The sequence below is a fragment of the Sapajus apella genome, unplaced genomic scaffold, assembly GCF_009761245.1.
Source record: "Sapajus apella isolate SASKATOON/1434 unplaced genomic scaffold, GSC_monkey_1.0 scaffold28, whole genome shotgun sequence".
Classification (NCBI taxonomy): Eukaryota; Metazoa; Chordata; class Mammalia; order Primates; family Cebidae; genus Sapajus; species Sapajus apella.
Window position 1 is genome coordinate 20,411,289 of NW_022436968.1, and position 19,483 is coordinate 20,430,771.

Sequence of the window (19,483 nt, forward strand, 5' to 3'; positions counted from 1 at the left end):
AAATTTAATAACTAAGAAGATTTAATAGCCATATAAATTCCAGATAAATTAAAAACTTAAATGTGGTACAGATTTGTTTCCAGCCCAGATGGAGTCACAGAGATCAGATTTACCCTTCTGCCTGAAATCACTAAAAAAAATCAGACGAAATCTATGAAACAATGGTTTTTAAGGCACTGGACATGAGACAATGAAGAGTGATCCCTGAGAGATGGGAAGCTAGTCAAGTGAGCCCAGTGATTGTCAGAGCTTAGTGCCTAAGGAGAGTTTCCAGGCTGCAGGGCACGAGCATTAAAGGGGGAACCCAAGCAAGATGCAGTGACCTTCCGGACCTAAGGAAAAGACCTGAAAGTTGAAGAGATGAAGGTGGGAAAGACCAAAAAGACCAAAGCTGTTGGAGTTTGCAGAATAAAATACTGGAGAGGAGAAAGGTTCTCAGAGAAAGAGAGAATCACCAAAATGTCCAGAGGTTCTCCCTCACATACTCAGCTGAGTACTTTCCAGCACATGCACGGGGAAAAACGACACACGAAATGAACTCATAAGAAGCTCATGCGGGGCCAAGAATAGTGCCGATTCTCCCCACCCAGACTTGAAAACCTCATAAATAATGGGGTTTTGGGTAGAGTACTCAGAAGGGTTTTGCCTCCATAGTGGGAGAAATTTAGCCCTAGATTAAATGTTATTCTGATCTCACCTTATGAGGCTTAAAAGCAAGAACCGAAAGGATCAAACTTTTTCCAGGTAACATAGTTGCATCTCAGAATAAAGCTCAAGGATGTTTATAGGTATATGAGAATATCCAGCACCCAACAAAGTAAAATTTACAATGTCTGACACACAATTTAAAAAAGACAACTCTAAGGCATGCAAAGAAGCAGAAAAAGTATAAGGAGAAAAAATCAATCAATCAAAACTGCATAAAATGGACATAGCTGATAGCATTAGTAGACATGGGCCAGGCATGGTGGTTCACGCCTATAACCCTAGTACTTTGGGAGGGCAAAGCAGGCAGATCCCTCGAGCCCAGGAGTTTGAGACCAGCCTGGGCAACATGACGAAACCCCGTCTCTACAAAAAATGCAAAAATGAGCCAAGTATGATGGCACACGCCTATAGTCCCAGCTACTTGGGAGGCTGAGGTGAGAGAATCACTGGGGAGGCTGAGGCTACAGTAAGCTGAGATCACACCACTATATTCCATCATAGATAAGACCCTGTCTCAAAAAAAAAAAAAAAGTACATAAGGACATTAAAACAGCAATTATAACTGTATTCCTTGTATCTCAAAATCTAGAGTAATAGTTTTCAGTAGAGGCATATTCCCCATCCCTGGTGACATTTGGCAATGTCTGGAGATAGTTTGGTTGTCATAACTTGGGGGTAGTGGTGCCAACGGCATGATGTAGATAGAATCCAGGGATGTTGCTAAACATTCTTTATGCACCAAATAGTCCCCCAAGACAAAAAAATTATCTAGCCCAAATTGTCAGGAGTGCTGAGGTTGAGAAACTCTGATCTAGAGGAAGGGTTGAATATGTTAACTAAAGACATAGGAAATATGAAAAAGATACAAATTGAACTTTTGAAGATAAAAACAATGACTAAGATTTAAAATACACTGGACAGGATCAATGACAGGTTAGACACTGCAGAAAAAAATGAGTGAACTTTAAAACATGGCAATATAAGCCATGCAAAATGAAACTCACAATATAAGACTGGGGTATAAGAAAAAAGGAACCGATCATCAGTAAGCTGTGGGACAATGTCAAGTTAATACAAAAATTAGCTGGGTGTGATGGTAGGCACCTGTACTCCCAGTTACTCAGGAGGCTGAGGCAGGAGAATCACTTGAACCCAGGAGGCAGGGGTTGCAATAAGCCAAGATGGCGCCACTGCACTCCAGCCTGGGCAACAGAGTGAGGCTCCATCTAAAAAAAAAAAAAAAAAAAAAAGCCAGAGGAGAAAGAACGTATAATATTTACAGAAGAAAGGAGATAAAGATGACAGAACATTTCTTGTCTGGTGGCCTAATATATATCTTGTTGGAGTCCTGAAGGAAAGGGGTGATAGAAAAAAAAAGTCTAGGAAGAAATAAAAGCCATGACATTTCCAAATTTGATAAAAGCTATAAACCAACAGATACAAGAAGCTCAACAAACCAGAAGCACAAGAAATGTGAAAAAAAAAAAAAAAACTACACCAAGGCAAAATCATAATCAAGTCACTTAAAATAAATTATAAAGAAAAAATATTAAAAGCAGCCAGAGGGCCGGCTCGGTACAGTGGCTCACACCTATAATCCCAGCACTTTGGGAGGCTGAGCTGGGTGGATGACCTGAGGTAAGGAGTTCAATACTAACCTTGCCAACATGCTGAAACCCCATCTCTACTAAAAATACAAAAATTAGCCAGGTGTGATGGTGGGTGCCTGTAATCTCAGCTACTTGGGGGATTGAGGCAGGAGAATTGCTTGAACCCAGGAGGCGGAGGTTGCAGTGAGCTGAGATCATGCCACTGCACTCCAGCCTGGGTGACAGAGTGAGACTCCATCTCAAAAAAAAAAAAAAAAAAAAAAAAAAGCAGCCAGGGGAGAAAGCAGATATTATATGTACAGAAGAAAGGAGATAATCATGATAAACATTTCTTGCAGAGACAAGGTAAACAAAAGAAAACAGTGGAACAACAGCTTTAAAATACTTAAAAAGAAAAAGCTGTCAACCTAAAATTGTGTATTAAGATATCTTTTAAGCCAGCACATGGTGGTGCATGTCTGTAATCCCAGCTATTCAGGAGGCTGAGGTGGGAGGATCACTTGAGCCCAGGAGTTTGAGTTCAGCCTGGGCAACATAGTTAGATTCCATCTCTAAATAAATAAATATATCTTAAAAAATAAGGCCGGGCGCGGTGGCTCAAGCCTGTAATCCCAGCACTTTGGGAGGCCGAGGCGGGTGGATCATGAGGTCAAGAGATCGAGACCATCCTGGTCAACATGGTGAAACCCCGTCTCTGCTAAAAATACAAAAACTTAGCTGGGCATGGTGGCACGTGCCTGTAATCCCAGCTACTCAGGAGGCTGAGGCAGGAGAATTGCCTGAACCCAGGAGGCGGAGGTTGTGGTGAGCCGAGATCGTGCCATTGCACTCCAGCCTGGGTAACATGAGTGAAACTCCGTCTCAAAAAAAAAAAAAAAAAAAAAAAAAGACAAAATAGGTACAGAGGTGGCAGCTGTGGGAGGAGGCGGCGCGGGAGGCCGCGGAGCTTGAGCTCGGACCAATCCCTGCGTCCCGGGCCGAGACCCTGACCCTGCAGCGCACCGGGAAGCGAAACCGGCCAGATGGGCCGCTGAGCCCAAATCGGGCACTGTGTGGAGACCCCTGGAGCTGAGATCAGGATGTTCCGCTTCATGAGGGATGTGGAGCCTGAGGATCCCATGTTCCTGATGGACCCCTTTGCTATTCACCGTCAGCATATCAGGCGTATGTTGCCAGGTGGCTTTGGATATAGCCCCTTCCTCAGCATCACAGATGGCAACATGCCAGGGACCAGGCCTGCCAGCAGCAGGATGCAGCAGACTGGAGCTGTCTCCCCCTTTGTGATGCTGGGAATGTCGGGTGGCTTCATGGACATGTTTGGGATGATGAACGACATGATTGGTAACATGGAACACATGACAGCTGGAGGCAACTGCCAGACCTTCTCATTTTCTACTGTCTCCTATTCCAATACCGGCGATGGTGCCCCCAACGTTTACCAAGAGACATCAGAGATGCGCTCGGCACCAGGCGGGATCCGGGAGACACGGAGGATTGTTCGGGATTCAGACAGTGGACTGGAACAGATGTCCATCGGGCATCACATCCGGGACAGGGCTCACATCCTCCAGCGCTCCCGAAACCATCGCACAGGTGACCAGGAGGAGCGGCAGGACTATATCAACCTGGATGACGGAGAGGCCGCAGCTTTTGATGACTAGTGGCGGCAGGAGACGTCCCGATTCCGGCAGCAGCGCCCCCTGGAGTTTCGGCGGCTTGAGTCCTCAGGGGCGGGGGGACGAAGGGCAGAGGGACCTCCCCACCTGGCCATCCAGGGACCTGAGGACTCCCCTTCCCTACAGTCCCGCCGCTATGGTGAGGGCCCTGGGCCCTCAGCCTCTCTTGTACAGGCTAAGAGGCTGAGAAATCATCCCCTGAAATAACTTTTTCCTCTCTGAATCCCATCCCCAATTTAATAGTAAATTAACAGGCAAGCCGGCCCCCACCTCTCCCTGGGGGTCTCAGGGAGAACTTTTCACTGCACCCTTTCCCTGCTTTTTTCCTTTCCTTCTTTAATCCCCTTACCATGATGACTCCTCCTCTGCATCTACTAACTTGATTTTTCATTCTGCCACTCCGTCTTCAAATCAAACGCCCTCAGCTTTCCCATTCTATTCCTGCCATGCATTGAAGGGTCTTTTGGGGTGAGCTCTGGGTTTAGGGGCCTCCTCCATCCCTCAGCTACCCTGGATCTTTGCCCACCTCTTCCTCAGAGCCCCCATTGAGGGGCCGTAGCCCTGTCCAGGGCTGTGAAAGGAGCAGACTGGTTCCCAACTCTTTCTCCCTCCTGCCCACACACATCACAAGACTCTTCCCTACACCCTTATTTTTTGATTTGTGCAACTTATAACTAGGTGTTTATGGAATAAAGGAGACTGGAAAAAAGAAAAAAAATAATAAGACAAAATAAAGACCTTTTAGATATTAAAAAGCTGAAAGGACTTATGACCAGCATATCCACATTACGGAAAATATTAAAGGAAATATTTTAGGCAGAAAGAACAGTTGGAAATACAAACCTACATAAAGGAATAACGAGCACTGGAAACAGAAACTATGTAGGTAAATATATAAAATTTTTATCTTATTATGTCAATATTTTAAAAAGATAATTGCCTAGCTAGAGCAATTAGGCAAGAGAAATAAAGGGCATCCAAGTTGGGAAGGAGAAAGTCAAATTGTCCCTGTTTGCAAATAATATGATCTTATATATAGAAAACCCTAAAAGTGCCACCAAAAACTCTTAGAACTGAAAAAAAAGCTTAGTAAAGTTGCAGGATACAAAAACCACATACAAAAATCAGTAGCATTTTTATACATTAACAAGGAACTGGCAGAATAAGGAATCAAGAAAGCAATCCAATTTACAATAGCTACTCCCAAAAAATTCCTAGGAATAAATTTAACAAAGAAGGTGAAAGCTAAAGATGTTTCTCTATAAACTATAGAAAAACTATAAAACACTGATGAAAGAAATTGAAGACGACGCATTCAAAAATGGAAAGATATTCCATGTTCATGTTTCTAATATTCTTGGAAGAATATTGTGAAAATGACCATATTACTAAAAGTGATCTACAGATTCAATACTATCCCTATAAAAAATATATAAAAAAAAAGAAAAAAGATCTTAAAATTCCTGTGTAACCACAAAAAGCCCCGAATAGCCAAAGCAATCGTGAGCAAAAAGAACAAAATTAGAGGCATCACACTATTGGACTTCAAAATATACTACAGAGCTATAGTAACAAAACAAGATGGCACTAGCACAAAAACAGGCAAACAGATGAATGGGACAGAATGGAGAGCCCAAAAGTAAATCCACATATTACAGTTAACTTATTTTCAACAAAGATGTGAAGAACATTTATTGGGGAAGGCACAGTCTTTTCAATAAATGGTGATGGAAAACTGAATATTTGTATGTAAAAAAAATGAAACTAGACTCCTGTCTCTCACCGTATTTTAAAAAAAAAGAAAAAAAAGGAGGGGATCCAAGATGGCCAAGTAGGAGCAGCTCTGGATTGCAGCTCCCAGCAAGAGTGCAGAGGGTGAATGGTCACCACATTTCCAGATGGATTTTTATTGCCCACAGACCAGGAGATTCCCGGACGAAGGAGTGCTATAGGTCTCCAGTGTGGTTATTTCAGCCGGAGCAGCAGGTCTCCCATAAAAACTCACACAGGTCCGGGTGACCTCTCAGCTGGCAACTGGAGCGCCTGGGGGACAGAGTTACCCATTCAACTGATAAAAAGGTAACTGAAATAGGGAGCCAGGCCAGGAGATTCCCAGACGGAAAAGTGCCATGAATCTCCAGCTCGGCTGTTTCAGTCGGCGCAGCGGGTCTCCCCACAAAATCTCACACAAATCCAGGCGCCTTTTCAACTGGCAACTGGAATGCCTGGGAGACAGAGTCACCCATTCAATTGAAAAAAAAAGGGGACTGAGGCAGGGAGCCAGGTGATCAGGCTCGGCTGGTCCCACCTCCCCACAAAGACCAGCATCTGAAATGATCTGGATTGAGTTTCACAGCAAGCACAGCTGAACCCGGGATGGTCCAGCTCTGTGGGGGAGGGGCATCCGTCATTGCCAAGGCAGTCTGCCATTACTGAGGCAGCCTGCCACTGCCAAGGCAGTCCGCCATTACAGAGAGAGTCCTCCATTACAGAGGTGGGCTGCCATTGCTGAGGCAGTTCTAACTATTCCCCTATAAACAGGACTGCAGGGAAGTTCACATGGCAGCTGGGAGAAGCCCACTGCAGCTCAGCAACACCTCTGCTGGCAGACTGTGACTAGGCTGCCTCCTCACTGGGCAGGGCATCCCTGAAAAAAGGCAGCAGCATGACAGAAACTTATAAATAAAGCCCTACCTTCCTGGGACAGAGCACCTGCAGAAAAAAAGGTGGCTATGAGTTCTGCTGCAGCAGACTTAAATACACCTGCCCAGCAACTCTAAACAGAACAATGGAGCTCACAACTCAGTACCTGAGCTCCTATAAAGAACAGATTGTCTCCTCAAGCAGCTCCCTGACCCCCATATATCCAGAGTCACCTCATAAAGGAGAGCTCAGACTGACATCTGGTGGGTATCCTGCTGGGACAAAGATAGCAGAAGAAGAAAATGGCAGCAACCCTTACTGTTGTGCAGCCACTGCAGGTGATCCCCAGGCAAGAAGGGTCTGGAGTGGGCCTCCAGCAGTCCTACAGCAGAGGGGCCTGACTGTTAGAAGGAAAACTAAGAAACAGAAGGAAATAAGTTCATCATCAACAAACAGGACATCCACTCAGACCCCATCTGAAAGTCACCAACTACAAAGACCACAGGTAAATAAATCCACAAAGATGGGAAGAAACCAGTGCAAAAAGGATGAAAACACCCAACACCAAAATGCCTCTCCTCCTCCAAGGGATCACAACTCCTCATCAGCAAGGGAACAAGGCTGGATGGAGAACAAGTCTAATGAATTGACAGAAACAGGCTTCAGAAGGTAGGTAAAAAGAAACGTCTCTGAGCTAAAAGAACATGTTCTAACCCAATGCATAGAAACTAAGAACCTTGAAAAAGGTTTGATGAAATGCTAACGAGAATAAACAGCTTAGAAAGGAATATAAATGAATTGATGAAAAACACAACACAAGAACTTCGTGAAGCATACACAAATTTCAAAAGCCGAATTGACCAAGCAGAAGAAAGGATATCAGAGGGTGAAGACCAACTCAATGAAATAAAACGAGAAGGCAAGATTAGAGAAAAAATAGTAAAAAGAAACAAACAAAGCCTCCAAGAAATACGGGATTATGTGAAAAGACCTAATCTACATTTGATAGGTGTACCTGAATGTGACGGAGAGAATGAATCCAAGCTGGAAAACACTCTTCAGGATATTATCCAGGAAAACTTCCCCAACCTAGCAAGGCAGGCCAATATTCAAGTCCAGGAAATACAGAAAACACCACAAAGATATTCGTCAAGAAGAGCAGCCCCAAGGCACATAATCATCAGATTCACCAGGGTTGAAATAAAGGAGAAAATGCTAAGGGCAGCCAGAGAGAAAGATTGGATTACCCACAAAAGGAAGCCCATCAGACTCACAGCGGATCTCTCAGCAGAAACCCTGCAAGCCAGAAGAGAGTGGGGACCAATATTCAACATCCTTAAAGAAAAGAACTTTCAACCTAGAATTTCATATCCAGCCAAACTCAGTTTCATAAGCGAAGGAGAAATAAAATCCTTTTCGAACAAGCGATTACTCAGAGATTTCATCACCATGAGGCCTGCTTCACAAGAGCTCCTGAAAGAAGCACTAAACATAGAAAGGAACAATCAGTACCAGCCACTCCAAAACACACCAAATGGTAAATAGTACCAACATAATGAAGAAACTGCATCAACTAGCATAACAACATTAACCCTAAATGTAAACGGGCTAAATGCCCCGATCAAAAGACACAGACTGGCAAATTGGATAAAAAGTAAAAACCCATCCGTGTGCTGTATCCAGGAAACCCATCTCACATGCAAAGATACACATAGGCTCAAAATAAAGGGATGGAGGCAGATTTATCAAGCAAATGGAGAGCAAAAATAAAATAAAATAAAATAAAAAGCAGGAGTTGCAATCCTAGTCTCTGATAAAATAGGCTTCAAACCAACAAAGATCAAAAGAGACAAAGAAGGACATTACATAATGGTAAAAGGATCAATGCAACATGAAGTGCTAATGATCCTAAATATATATGCAGCCAATACAGGAGCACCCAGATACATAAAGCAAGTTCTTAATGACTTACAAAGAGACTTAGACCCTCACACAATAATAGTGGGACACTTTAACACCCCACTGTCAATATTAGACAGATCAATGAGACAGAAAATTAAAAAGGATATCCAGGACTTGAACTCAGACATGAACCAAGCAAACCTAACAGACATTTACAGAACTCTCCACCCGAAATTCACAGAATATACATTCTTCTCAGCACCACATCATACCTACTCTAAAACTGACCACACAATTGGAAGTAAATCACTCCTCAGCAAATGCAAAAGAACGGAAATCATAACAAACAGTCTCTCAGACCACAGTGCAATCAAGTTAGAATTCAGAATTCAGAAACTAACTCAGAACCACACAGCTTCATGGAAACTGAACAACTAGCTCTTGAATGTTGACTGGATAAACAATGAAATGAAGGCAGAAATAAAGATGTTCTTCAAAACCAATGAGAATGGAGATACAACATACCAGAATCTCTGGGACACATTTAAAGCAGTGTCTGGAGGAAAACATATAGCAATAAATGCCCACATGAGAAGTAAGGAAATATATAAAATTGACACCCTATCATCAAAATTGAAAAAGCTAGAGGCACAAGATCAAAAAAACTCAAAACCTGGCAGAAGACAAGAAATAACTAAGATCAGAGCCGAACTGAAGGAGACAGAGACACAAAAAACCCTTCAAAAATCAATAAATCCAGGAGCTGTTTTTTTTTAAAAGATCAACAAAATAGACCACTAGCCAGATTAATAAAAAAGAAAAGAGAGAATAATCAAATAGATGCAATAAAAAATGATAAAGGGGATATCACCACAGATTCCACAGAAATACAAAAAAACCATCAGAGATTACTACAAACAACTCTATGCACATAAACCAGAAGAAATGGATAAATTCCCAGACACATGCATCCTCCCAAGCCTAAACCACAAAGAAGTCAAAACCCTAAATAGACCAATAACAAGGGCTGAAGTTGAGGGAGCAATGAATAGCCTACCAACCAAAAAAAAGGCCAGGTCCAGATGGGTTCATAGCTAAATTCTACCAGACATACAAAGAGGAGCTGGTACCACTCCTTCTGAAACTATTCCAAACAATCCAAAAAGAGGGAATCCTTCCCAAGTAGTTTTATGAGATCAACATCATCTTGATACCAAAACCCGGCAGACACTCAACAAGAAAAGAAAACTTCAGGCCAATATCCATGATGAACATAGATGCAAGAATCTTCAATAAAATACTGGCAAACCAACTGCAACAGCACATCAAAAAGCTTATCCATCACGATCAAGTAGGATTCATCCCAGGGATGCAAGGCTGGTTCAACATATGCAAGTCTATAAATGTAATTCACCACATAAACAGGACCAAAGACAAAAACCACATTATTATCTCAATATATTCAGAGAAGTCCTTCGACAAAATTCAACAGCCTTTATGCTAAAAACTCTGAATAAACTAGGTATTGATGGAACATATCTCAAAATAAAAGTTATTTATGACAAACCCACAGCCAATATCATACTGAATGGGCAAAAACTGGAAGCATTCCCTTTGAAATCTGGCACTAGATAAGGATGTCCTCTCTCACCACTCCTACTCAATAGAGTACTGGAAGTTCTAGCCAGAGCAATCAGGCAAGAAAAAGAAATAAACAGTATTTAATTAGGAAAGGAGGAAGTCAAATTGTCTCTATTTGCAGACGACATGATTGTATATTTAGAAGATCCCATCGTCTCAGCCCCAAATCTCCTGAAACTGATAAGCAACTTCAGCAAAGTCTCAGGATACAAAATCAATGTGCAAAAATCACAAGCATTCCTATACAACAATAACAGACTTAAAGAGAGTCAAATCAAGAATGAACTGCCATTCATAATTGCTACAACGAGAATAAAATACCTAGGAATACAAGTAAGAAAGAATGTAAAGGAACTCTTCAAGGAAAACTACAAACCACTGCTCAGTGAAATAAGAGAGGACACAAACAGATGGAGAAACATTCCATGCTCATGGTTAGGAAGAATCAATATCATGAAAATGGCCATACTGCCCAAGGTAATTTGTAGATTCGACACTATCCCCATCAAGCTACCAATGGCCTTCTTCACAGAACTGGAAAAAACCACCTTAAACTTCATATGGAACCAAAAGGCAGCCTGTATAGCCAAGTCAATTCTAAGCAAAAAGAACAAAGTGGGAGACATCACACTATCTGACTTCAAACCATACTACAAGGCTACAGTAATCAAAACAGCATGGTACTGGTACCAAAACAAAGATATAGACCAATGGACCAGAACAGAGGCCTTGAAGGCAACGCTACACATCTACAACCATCTGATCTTTGATAAACCTCACAAAAACAAGCAATGGGGAAAGGAGTCCCTGTTTAATAAATGGTGTTGGGAAAGCTGGCTAACCATGTGCAGAAAGCAGAAACTGGACCCCTTCCTGACACCTTACACTAAAATTAACTCCAGATGGATTAAAGACTTAAACATAAGACCTAACACCATAAAAACCCTAGAAGAAAATCTAGGCAAAACCATTCAGGACATAGGCATAGGCGAGGACTTCATGACTAAAACACCAAAAGCATTGGCAACAAAAGCCAAAATAGACAAATGGGACCTAATTAAATTCCAGAGTTTCTGCACAGCAAAAGAAACAATCATTAGAGTGAACTGGCAACCAACAGAACGGGAAAAAAAATTTTGCAATCTACCCATCTGACAAAGGGCTAATATCCAGAATCTACAAAGAACTAAAACAGATTTACAAGAAAAAAACAAATAAGCCCATTCAAAAGTCGACGAAGGATATGAACAGACACTTTACAAAAGAGGACATACATGAGTCCAACAAACATATAAAAAAATGCTCATCATCACTGGTCATTAGAGAAAGGCAAATCAAAACTACATTGAGATACCATCTCATGCCAGTTAGAATGGCGATCATTAAAAAATCTGGAGACAACAGATGCCAGAGAGGATGTGGAGAAATAGGAACACTTTTACACTGTTGGTGGGAGTGTAATTAGTTCAACCATTGTGGAAGACAGTGTGGCAATTCCTCAAGGACCTAGAAATAGAAATTCCATTTGACCCAGCAATCCCATTATTGGGTATATATCCAAAGGATTATAAGTCGTTCTTTTATAAGGATACACACACACGAATGTTCACTGCAGCACTGTTTACAATAGCAAAGACTTGGAACCAACCCAAATGCCCATTGATGATAGACTGGACAGGGAAAATTTGGCACATATACACCATGGAATACTATGCAGCCATAAAAAACGATGAGTTCGTGTCCTTTGTAGGGACACGGATGAAACTGGAAACCATCATTCTCAGCAAACTGACACAAGAACAGAAAATCAAACATCGCATGTTCTCACTCATAGGTGTGGGTATTGAACAATGAGAACACATGGACACAGAGAGGGGAGCATCACATACTGAGGTCTGTCGGTGGGAACTAGGGGAGGGATGACGGGGTATGGGGTGTTGGGGAGGAATAATATGGGGAGAAGCACCAGATATAGGTGATGGGGAGGAAGGCAGCAAACCACATTGCCATGTATGTACCTATGCAACAATCCTGCATGTTCTTCACATGTACCCCAAAACCTAAAACACAAAATGTATGTATATATATACATATATATATATATGTATATATATATATATATAAATATAAAAGAAGAAAAAACTCAAAATGGATTAAAGATTTAAATGTAAGACCCAAAACTGGTGGGGCATGGCAGCTCATGCATATAATCCCAGCACTTTGGGAGGCTGAGGTGGGTGAATCTCAAAGTCAGGAGATTGAGACCATCCTGGCTAACATGGTGAAACCCTGTCTCTACTAAAAATTAAAAAAAAATTAGCCAGGCATTGTGGTACATGCCTGTAGTTCCAGATACTCAGGAAGCTGAGGCAGGAGAATCGTTTGAACTCAGGAGGTAGAAGTTGCAGTGAGCCGAGATTGTGTCACTGCACTCCAGCCTGGGTGGCAGAGTGAGACTCCATCTTAAAAAAAAAAAAAAAAGAACCAAAACTATGAAGACAGGAGAAATGCTTCAGCACATTGCTCTGCTCTAAGATTTTTATGGAAAAGATCTCATAAGCCTAGGCAGTAAAGGCAAAAACAGACAAGTGGAATTCTATCAAACTAAAAAACTTCTGCACAGCAAAGAAAATTATCAACAGAGTGAAGAGTTGATTTACAGAATGGCAGAAACTATTTGCAAGCTATTTATCCAACTAGGGATTAATATCAAGAATACATAATGAACTTAAACAGCTCAACAGCCAAAAAAAAAAAAAAAAGGAAAGAAAGAAAAGAATGGACATGAAAAAAATATTAAAAATGGGAAAATGAGTCGAGTTGATATCTCCTCTCATACAGGAAGATATACATATGGCCCAGAGGTATATGAAAAAATGTTTAACACCACCAATCATCAGCGAAAGGTAAATCAAAACCACAATGAGTTCTCTCACCCCAGTTGGAAAGGCTATTATTAAAAACAAAAAACAAAACTAAAAAAAATACCCCACAAATGCTAGTAAGGAGTTGGAGAAAGCAGAACTCTTATGCCCTCTTGGTGGCCATACAAATTAGCAGTCATTACGGAAAACAGTATAGAGGTTCCTCAAAACACTAAAAATAGGCCCGGCACAGTGGCTCATGCCTGTAATCCTAGCACTTTGGGAGGCCAAGGCAGTTGGATCACTTGAGGTCAGGAGTTCCAGACCAGCCTGGCCAACATGGGGAAACCCCATCTATACTCAAAATACAAAAATTACCCAGGTTTAGTGGCATGTGCCTGGGATTCCAGCTACTCAGGAGGTTGAGGCAGGAGAATCTCTTAAACTCGCAGAGGTTGCAGCAAGCCAAGATCGTGCCACTGTAGTCTAGCCTGGGCCACAAGAGCGAGACTTTGTCTCAAGACAAAACAAAACAAAACAAAACAAAAAAAACCCTAAAAATAAAACTACCAGATGATCCAGCAATCCCACCTCTAGGTATATATCCAAAGGAAAGGAAATCGGTATGTCAGAGAGATATCCGCACTCTCATGTTTATTGCGGCACTATTTACAACAGTTAAGACATGGAATCTACCTAGATATCCATCAACAGATGAATGGAAAAGAAAGCATGGTGGCAGAGGGAAGGGAGGTTGGCAAGATGGGGCCTGGCGAGTGATTCTCCTCGGATCCCTCCAGCTGGTGCGGACATACCGGGGTGGGCGGGGGTCCTGCCACCACTCCCTCCCTTCCTCCTCTCCTCTGCCCGCAAAGCCTTCCTTCTTCCCTTCCCCGCTCCACCTCGTGGGGCGGCCCTGGTTCTTGGGACACCATGTTGGACTCTGAGGAGGAGAGCCAGGACTGGCAACTGAAAATCGTCATGCTGGACACAGCGCCTCTGGGAAGACCTCCTTAGCTACGGGTTTTGCTCAAGAAACTTTTGGGAAACAGTACAAACAAACTACAGGACTGAATTTCCTTTTGAGAAGGATAACACTGCCAGGAAACTTGATTGTTACCCTTCAAATTTGGGATATAGGAGGGCAGACAATAGGAGGCAAAATGTTGGAAAAATATATCTATGGAGCACAGGGAATCCTCTTGGTATTTGATATTACAAATTATCAAAGCTTTGAGAATTTAGAAGATTGTTATACCGTGGTGAAAAAAGTGCGCAAGGAGTCAGAAACTCAGCCACTGGTTGCCTTGGTAAGCAATAAAATTGATTTGGAGCACATGCGAACAGTAAAACCTGAAAAACACTTACGGTTTTGCCAGGAAAATGGTTTAAGTAGCCACGTTGTCTCAGCCAAGACAGGAGACTCTTGGTACTTTGAAATGGTTTGTTCGTATGAAATTACTTTAAGACTTGTAATCATCTCCAGCTCCAGGTCTCCTTGTGCTTTCAGAAAGTTGTTGCTGAAATCCTTGGGATCAAAACACAGCAGAAGTAGAACAGTCACAGAGAGTACTGAAGGCAGATATTGTAAACTACAACCAGGAGCCTATGCCAAGAACTGTGAACCCTCCTAGAAGCTCTATGCGTGCAGTTCAGTGAGTGCATTTTCCTTTTGTGTTGATAGTTTTGGCTGCCTTTCACCTCTGGGTGAGCCAGAGGACTTCTAGGAACTTGTTTTAACAGTGACCATCTCTGTAGTTCAGTTAACACTTTCCTCCCAACTTGCTTCATCATTGCTGTTGCCTCACAGTGGCAGGAAGCTCCTGGATTTGAAAGAATTCAACTTTGGGACCAGGCATTTGAATTCAAAATGGAAAACCCATTCCCTGGAATTAGACTGCTTTGTTGAGAAAGAATGATGTTGCTTCTTTGTATGTCCTTGATTCTTTCTTCAGTAATGTAAATTTTTTTAACTTAATATGAAAACTATCCAAGTCTTTATCATCAGCCAGGATTTTGTCATTGCACAGTTTCATTCTCTTATCTGAATTGGCATGTGTCAAAGTATACTTCAGAGTGCAAACATTAGGCAAGTAATATATTTTACCTACAGATACGAAGACATTGTTTTGCCATCTATTGTTAGTAAATATATATAAAGATGTATCTAACTGGAAATGCTTGAAATAAGGCTGTAAGAGAAATATTTTTTCATTTTTGAAAATGGGGTCATGGCTGGGCGTGGTGGGTCATGCTTGTAATCCCAGCACGTTAGGAGGCTGAGGCATGCGAATCACCTGAGATAGGGAGTTCGAGACCAATCTTACCAACATGGAGAAACCCCGTCTCTACTAAAGATACAAAATTAGCTGGGCATGGTGCTGCCTGTAATCCTGGCTACTAGAGAGGCTAAGGCAGGAGAGCTGCTTGAACCTAGGAGGTGGGGGTTGCGATGAGCCGAGATCGCACCACTGCACTCTAGCCTGGGCAAAAAGAGTAAAACTCCATCTCAAAAAAAAAAGTGCCTAAAGTGTTTATATTGTAGTTTGTAACTCACAAAATAGTGAGTATTTGATATTGTATTTTTATTACTGTATCATTGTCATTATGTATTATGTAATACTCAGGTTTGATGGCTTTATGAATTTTGATAAATGTTCAGCTGATGCTTCACATGGTATTTCTCTTACAAACTGCATAAGAGTACTCCCAAGAATGAGTTATGACATTGTGGATAAGACTTATGTCCAGATGTTTTTTTTCACAAATAAATTTATTTAAATTAAAAAAAGAAAGCATGGTATATAGCACAATAGAATACTGCCATAACAAATTTTAAAATTCTGTCATGCACAGCAACCTGAATAAACTTGGAGGATGTTAGGGTGAGTGAAATAATCCAGACACAGAAAGATAAATACCGTGTGTTCTTCCTTAAATGTGGAAGCTACAAAGATAAATACCGTGTGTTCTTCTTTATATGTGGAAGCTACAAAGTTGATCTTTTAGAGGTAAAAAGTAGTAGAGTGGTTATTAGAGGAAGAGAGGGTTGGTGGGGAGGGGAAGAGAGGCAAAAGTTGACAGAAATAAAAGAACAACTAGGTAGGAGGAATAATTCCTATTGTTCTATAACACTACTGGGAGGCTATAATTAACGACAATTTATTGTATATTTTCAAATAGCTAGAAAAGCAGATTTTGAATGTTCTCAAAACCATGAAACGATAGGTGTTTGAGGTGATGGATATGCTTATTACCCAGACTTGGTCATTACACATTTTATGTGTAATTAGATACATTTATATGTATCTAAACATCACATTGTACCTCAAAAATATGTACAATTACTATGTATCCATTTAAAATAATAATAAAAGCAAAAAAAAAAAAAAAAACCACCCCAAGTAAAAAAGATTGATTGTTTAAACAAAAAATAATAGAGTATGGAGTTTACAGCATATGTAGAAGTAAAATGTGTGACAATGGGACAAAGCATTGGTTTGTTTGGAAGGGATACTAAAGGGGGGTCAGCAAGGCCCAGGAGCTCTGTCTGTGGCTGAATGGTATGCTAAACTCAGTAGGAGTATTATAACACCTGTCTGGCCTAGAGGCCAAGCCAGTTTTCCAATTTGTTAGGTATGAAACGAAGCCATTATTTTTTTTTCCTAAAGAAAACAAAAAGAGCCAGGCACGGTGGTTCATGCCTATAATCCCAGTGCTTTGGGAGGCCGAGGTGGGAGGATCACTTGCGGGCAGGAGTCGGAGACTCGCTTTGTGGCAACATTGCACCAAACTACTGAATTGCCTAATATTTTCATTGATTTGACTAATTGTTTTGATATCGTACAGATGCAGGATTTAAAATAAATTCTTTCTTTAAAAATTGAGGCAGCTGGGTGCAGTGGCTCACACCTGTAATCCCCATGCTTTGCAAGGCCAAGGCAGGAGGATCAATGAGATCAGGAGTCTGAGACTGCAGTGAACTATGATTGTGCCACTGCACTCAAGCCTAGGTGACAGAGCAAGACCCTGTCTCTAAAAAAGAAAGACGAGAGGAGGGAACGGAGGCCCCCAGTCTGGTGATGTAGGTATTGGCTGGGCTGAAGTCAGCCCAGAACTCCAGGGTGACAGCCTTTTAGCCACAAAAAATCCCTTCTCACCCAAGGACCAGAACCCACCAAAAAGATCTGCATTCCCCACAGGTAATTTCATGCTCCCAAAATGGGACATAAAGTGATCATATTTGACATTTCTTTTGTCAGAGCCTTGTGGGAAACTCATGTCAAGAGCACAAGTTTGGCAGAAGCAGGAGGCACAAAGTCTTGAGAAGAGTACATTGGAAAAGACAAAGGAGGAGTGGAACCTCGAGGCCAAGCACAGGACGAAAGGCATGCCCCCGGCAGTGTACTGCAAGAATAGCTTCATAGACACCAGCATGTGGCTTCTTGAAGAGATAGAAAGGAACGCTCTCACAAGGCAGCGTTCACTTCCTAAGGACGGAGGCAAATGGAGCAGTGCATTTGTGTTTGGACTTTCTGGGGAGCACTGGACGGAGCTGCCAGATTTGTTGAAGGAGCAGATGCACCTGGGAGAATGGCAAATATACGACACGCTGATTCAAATCACTCCTACATATTATATTGAGCTGTTTCATTCGATGAGAATTCAGGATCTGCCAAAGAAACAAATCTCACATCTTCCAGCTGAAATTAATTGTTTGAAGAACCTGAAATAACTCAATGTGAGTTTCAACTATCTGAAGAGCATTTCTCCAGAACTGGGAGATGGTGAAATCTAGAGAGACCGGATTGTTCTGGAAATCTAGAATTCATAGAGCTGCCTTTTGAATTAAGTAATTGGAAACCAGTTGCATTTGTAGATATCTCCACAAACAAGTTTTCCACTGTCCCAATCTGTGTACTGAGGATGTCTATTTGCAGTGGTTGGATATCAGCAATAATAACCTGACTGATGTGACACGAGATAGAGACAGGTTGGGAGAGCTGCAGGGCTTTCTCTTATATAAAATCAAGTTGACCTACCTGCCTTATCCCATGCTTAACCTAAAGTAGCACACCTTATTAGTTGTCAGTGGGGACCACTTGGTCACAAAGGGCTTTCAACTACCCTTTGTGACTCCTCCACATGTTTAAAATTTGTAAGCCTTATGAACCATCCCTGCCCCTGCTTTGTTTTTTGATAGAGGCTTGCTCTGTCACCCAGGCTTGAGTTCAGTGGCGCGATCTCAGCTCACTGCAACCTCCACCTCCTGGATTCAAGCGATTCTTTCACCTCAGCCTCCTGAATAATTGGGACCACAGGTGTGCATCACCACATCCAGTGAATTTTTGTATATTTAGTAGAGATGGGGTTTTGCCATATTGGCCAGGCTAGTCTCGAACTCCTGGGCTCAAATGATCTGCTCACCTCAGCCTCCCAAAGTGTTGGAATTACAGGTGTGAGCCTTGATAAAGAATTTATGAGGCTGGGTGCATTGGCTCACGCCTGTAATCTCAGCACTTTGGGAGGCCAAGGTTGTTTGATCAGTTGAGGTCAGGAGTTGGAGACCAGCTTGGCTAACATGGTGAGACCCCATCTCTACTAAAAATACAAAAATTAGCCAGGCATGGTGGTATGCGCCTGTAATCCCAGCTACTCTGGAGGCTGAGGTAGGAGAATCACTTGAGCCCAGAAGGTGGGGGTTGCAGTGAACCTAGATTGTGCCACTGGACTCTAGTCTGGGTGACAGAGTGAGGCTGTGTCTCAAACAAACAAACAAACAAACAAACAAAGAATTTATGAAAGCCTATATTGAAGATCTTAAGGAAAAAGAATCTGTCCCAAGCTATACCACCAAAGTGTCCTTTAGCCCTCAACTTTGATAACATCCATCAGAAGACAGCAAAGTCTCACTCTTCTGTGGAGCTTTAAGTTTTTGTGTTGTGGGTCACGTCATGTAGGAAGAATGGCTTGCGCTTAAGGACAAAGTCTAGAAAACTTTCTTATCATAGTTGTTAAGAAAAGTGATTTTCAAATATCAAATATGTGAATACCTCCCTCCAAAAAATTAAAAAAATAAAAATAAAGAAAAAATAAGGCTACGATATTTGGCCTTAAAAGATATCAAGCCTACAAAATGTAAAAATTTCTTAGGTTCTTAGGATAAAATACTGAGGGAGGAACTAATTATGGTCTGGAGTTTCATTGGCTGTTAAAACTTATTGAATGTTGTCTGGCTTCTAGTGCTTTTGTGTTATATTCTAATGTATGATTTTGCTTTTGAAACTGTTAGAAAGGTTGAAGGTCAACTGAATTGCCTATTCAAAGTTGTAAATGCAAATTGTTTTCTCACCTCTGGAATTAGGAATCTTTAAATGAAAGTGAGGATTTCCTTAAAAGTTAGCAGAAAAAGGTTTTTTGTTGTTTTTGTTTGAGAGGA

General features: G+C 41.7%; 3 pseudogenes across 1 annotated transcript; all 3 read left to right on the top strand.

Moving 5' to 3' along the window:
- Window positions 1-3,245: 3,245 nt before the first annotated feature.
- LOC116561144 lies at window positions 3,246-4,703 on the top strand (annotated as a pseudogene). The gene has a single exon (XR_004273308.1). The product of XR_004273308.1 is annotated as a myeloid leukemia factor 2 pseudogene (transcript).
- A 9,274-nt stretch (window positions 4,704-13,977) lies between these two features.
- LOC116561145 lies at window positions 13,978-14,703 on the top strand (annotated as a pseudogene).
- A 2,411-nt stretch (window positions 14,704-17,114) lies between these two features.
- LOC116561238 lies at window positions 17,115-19,010 on the top strand (annotated as a pseudogene).
- The last annotated feature ends 473 nt before the right edge of the window (window positions 19,011-19,483 follow it).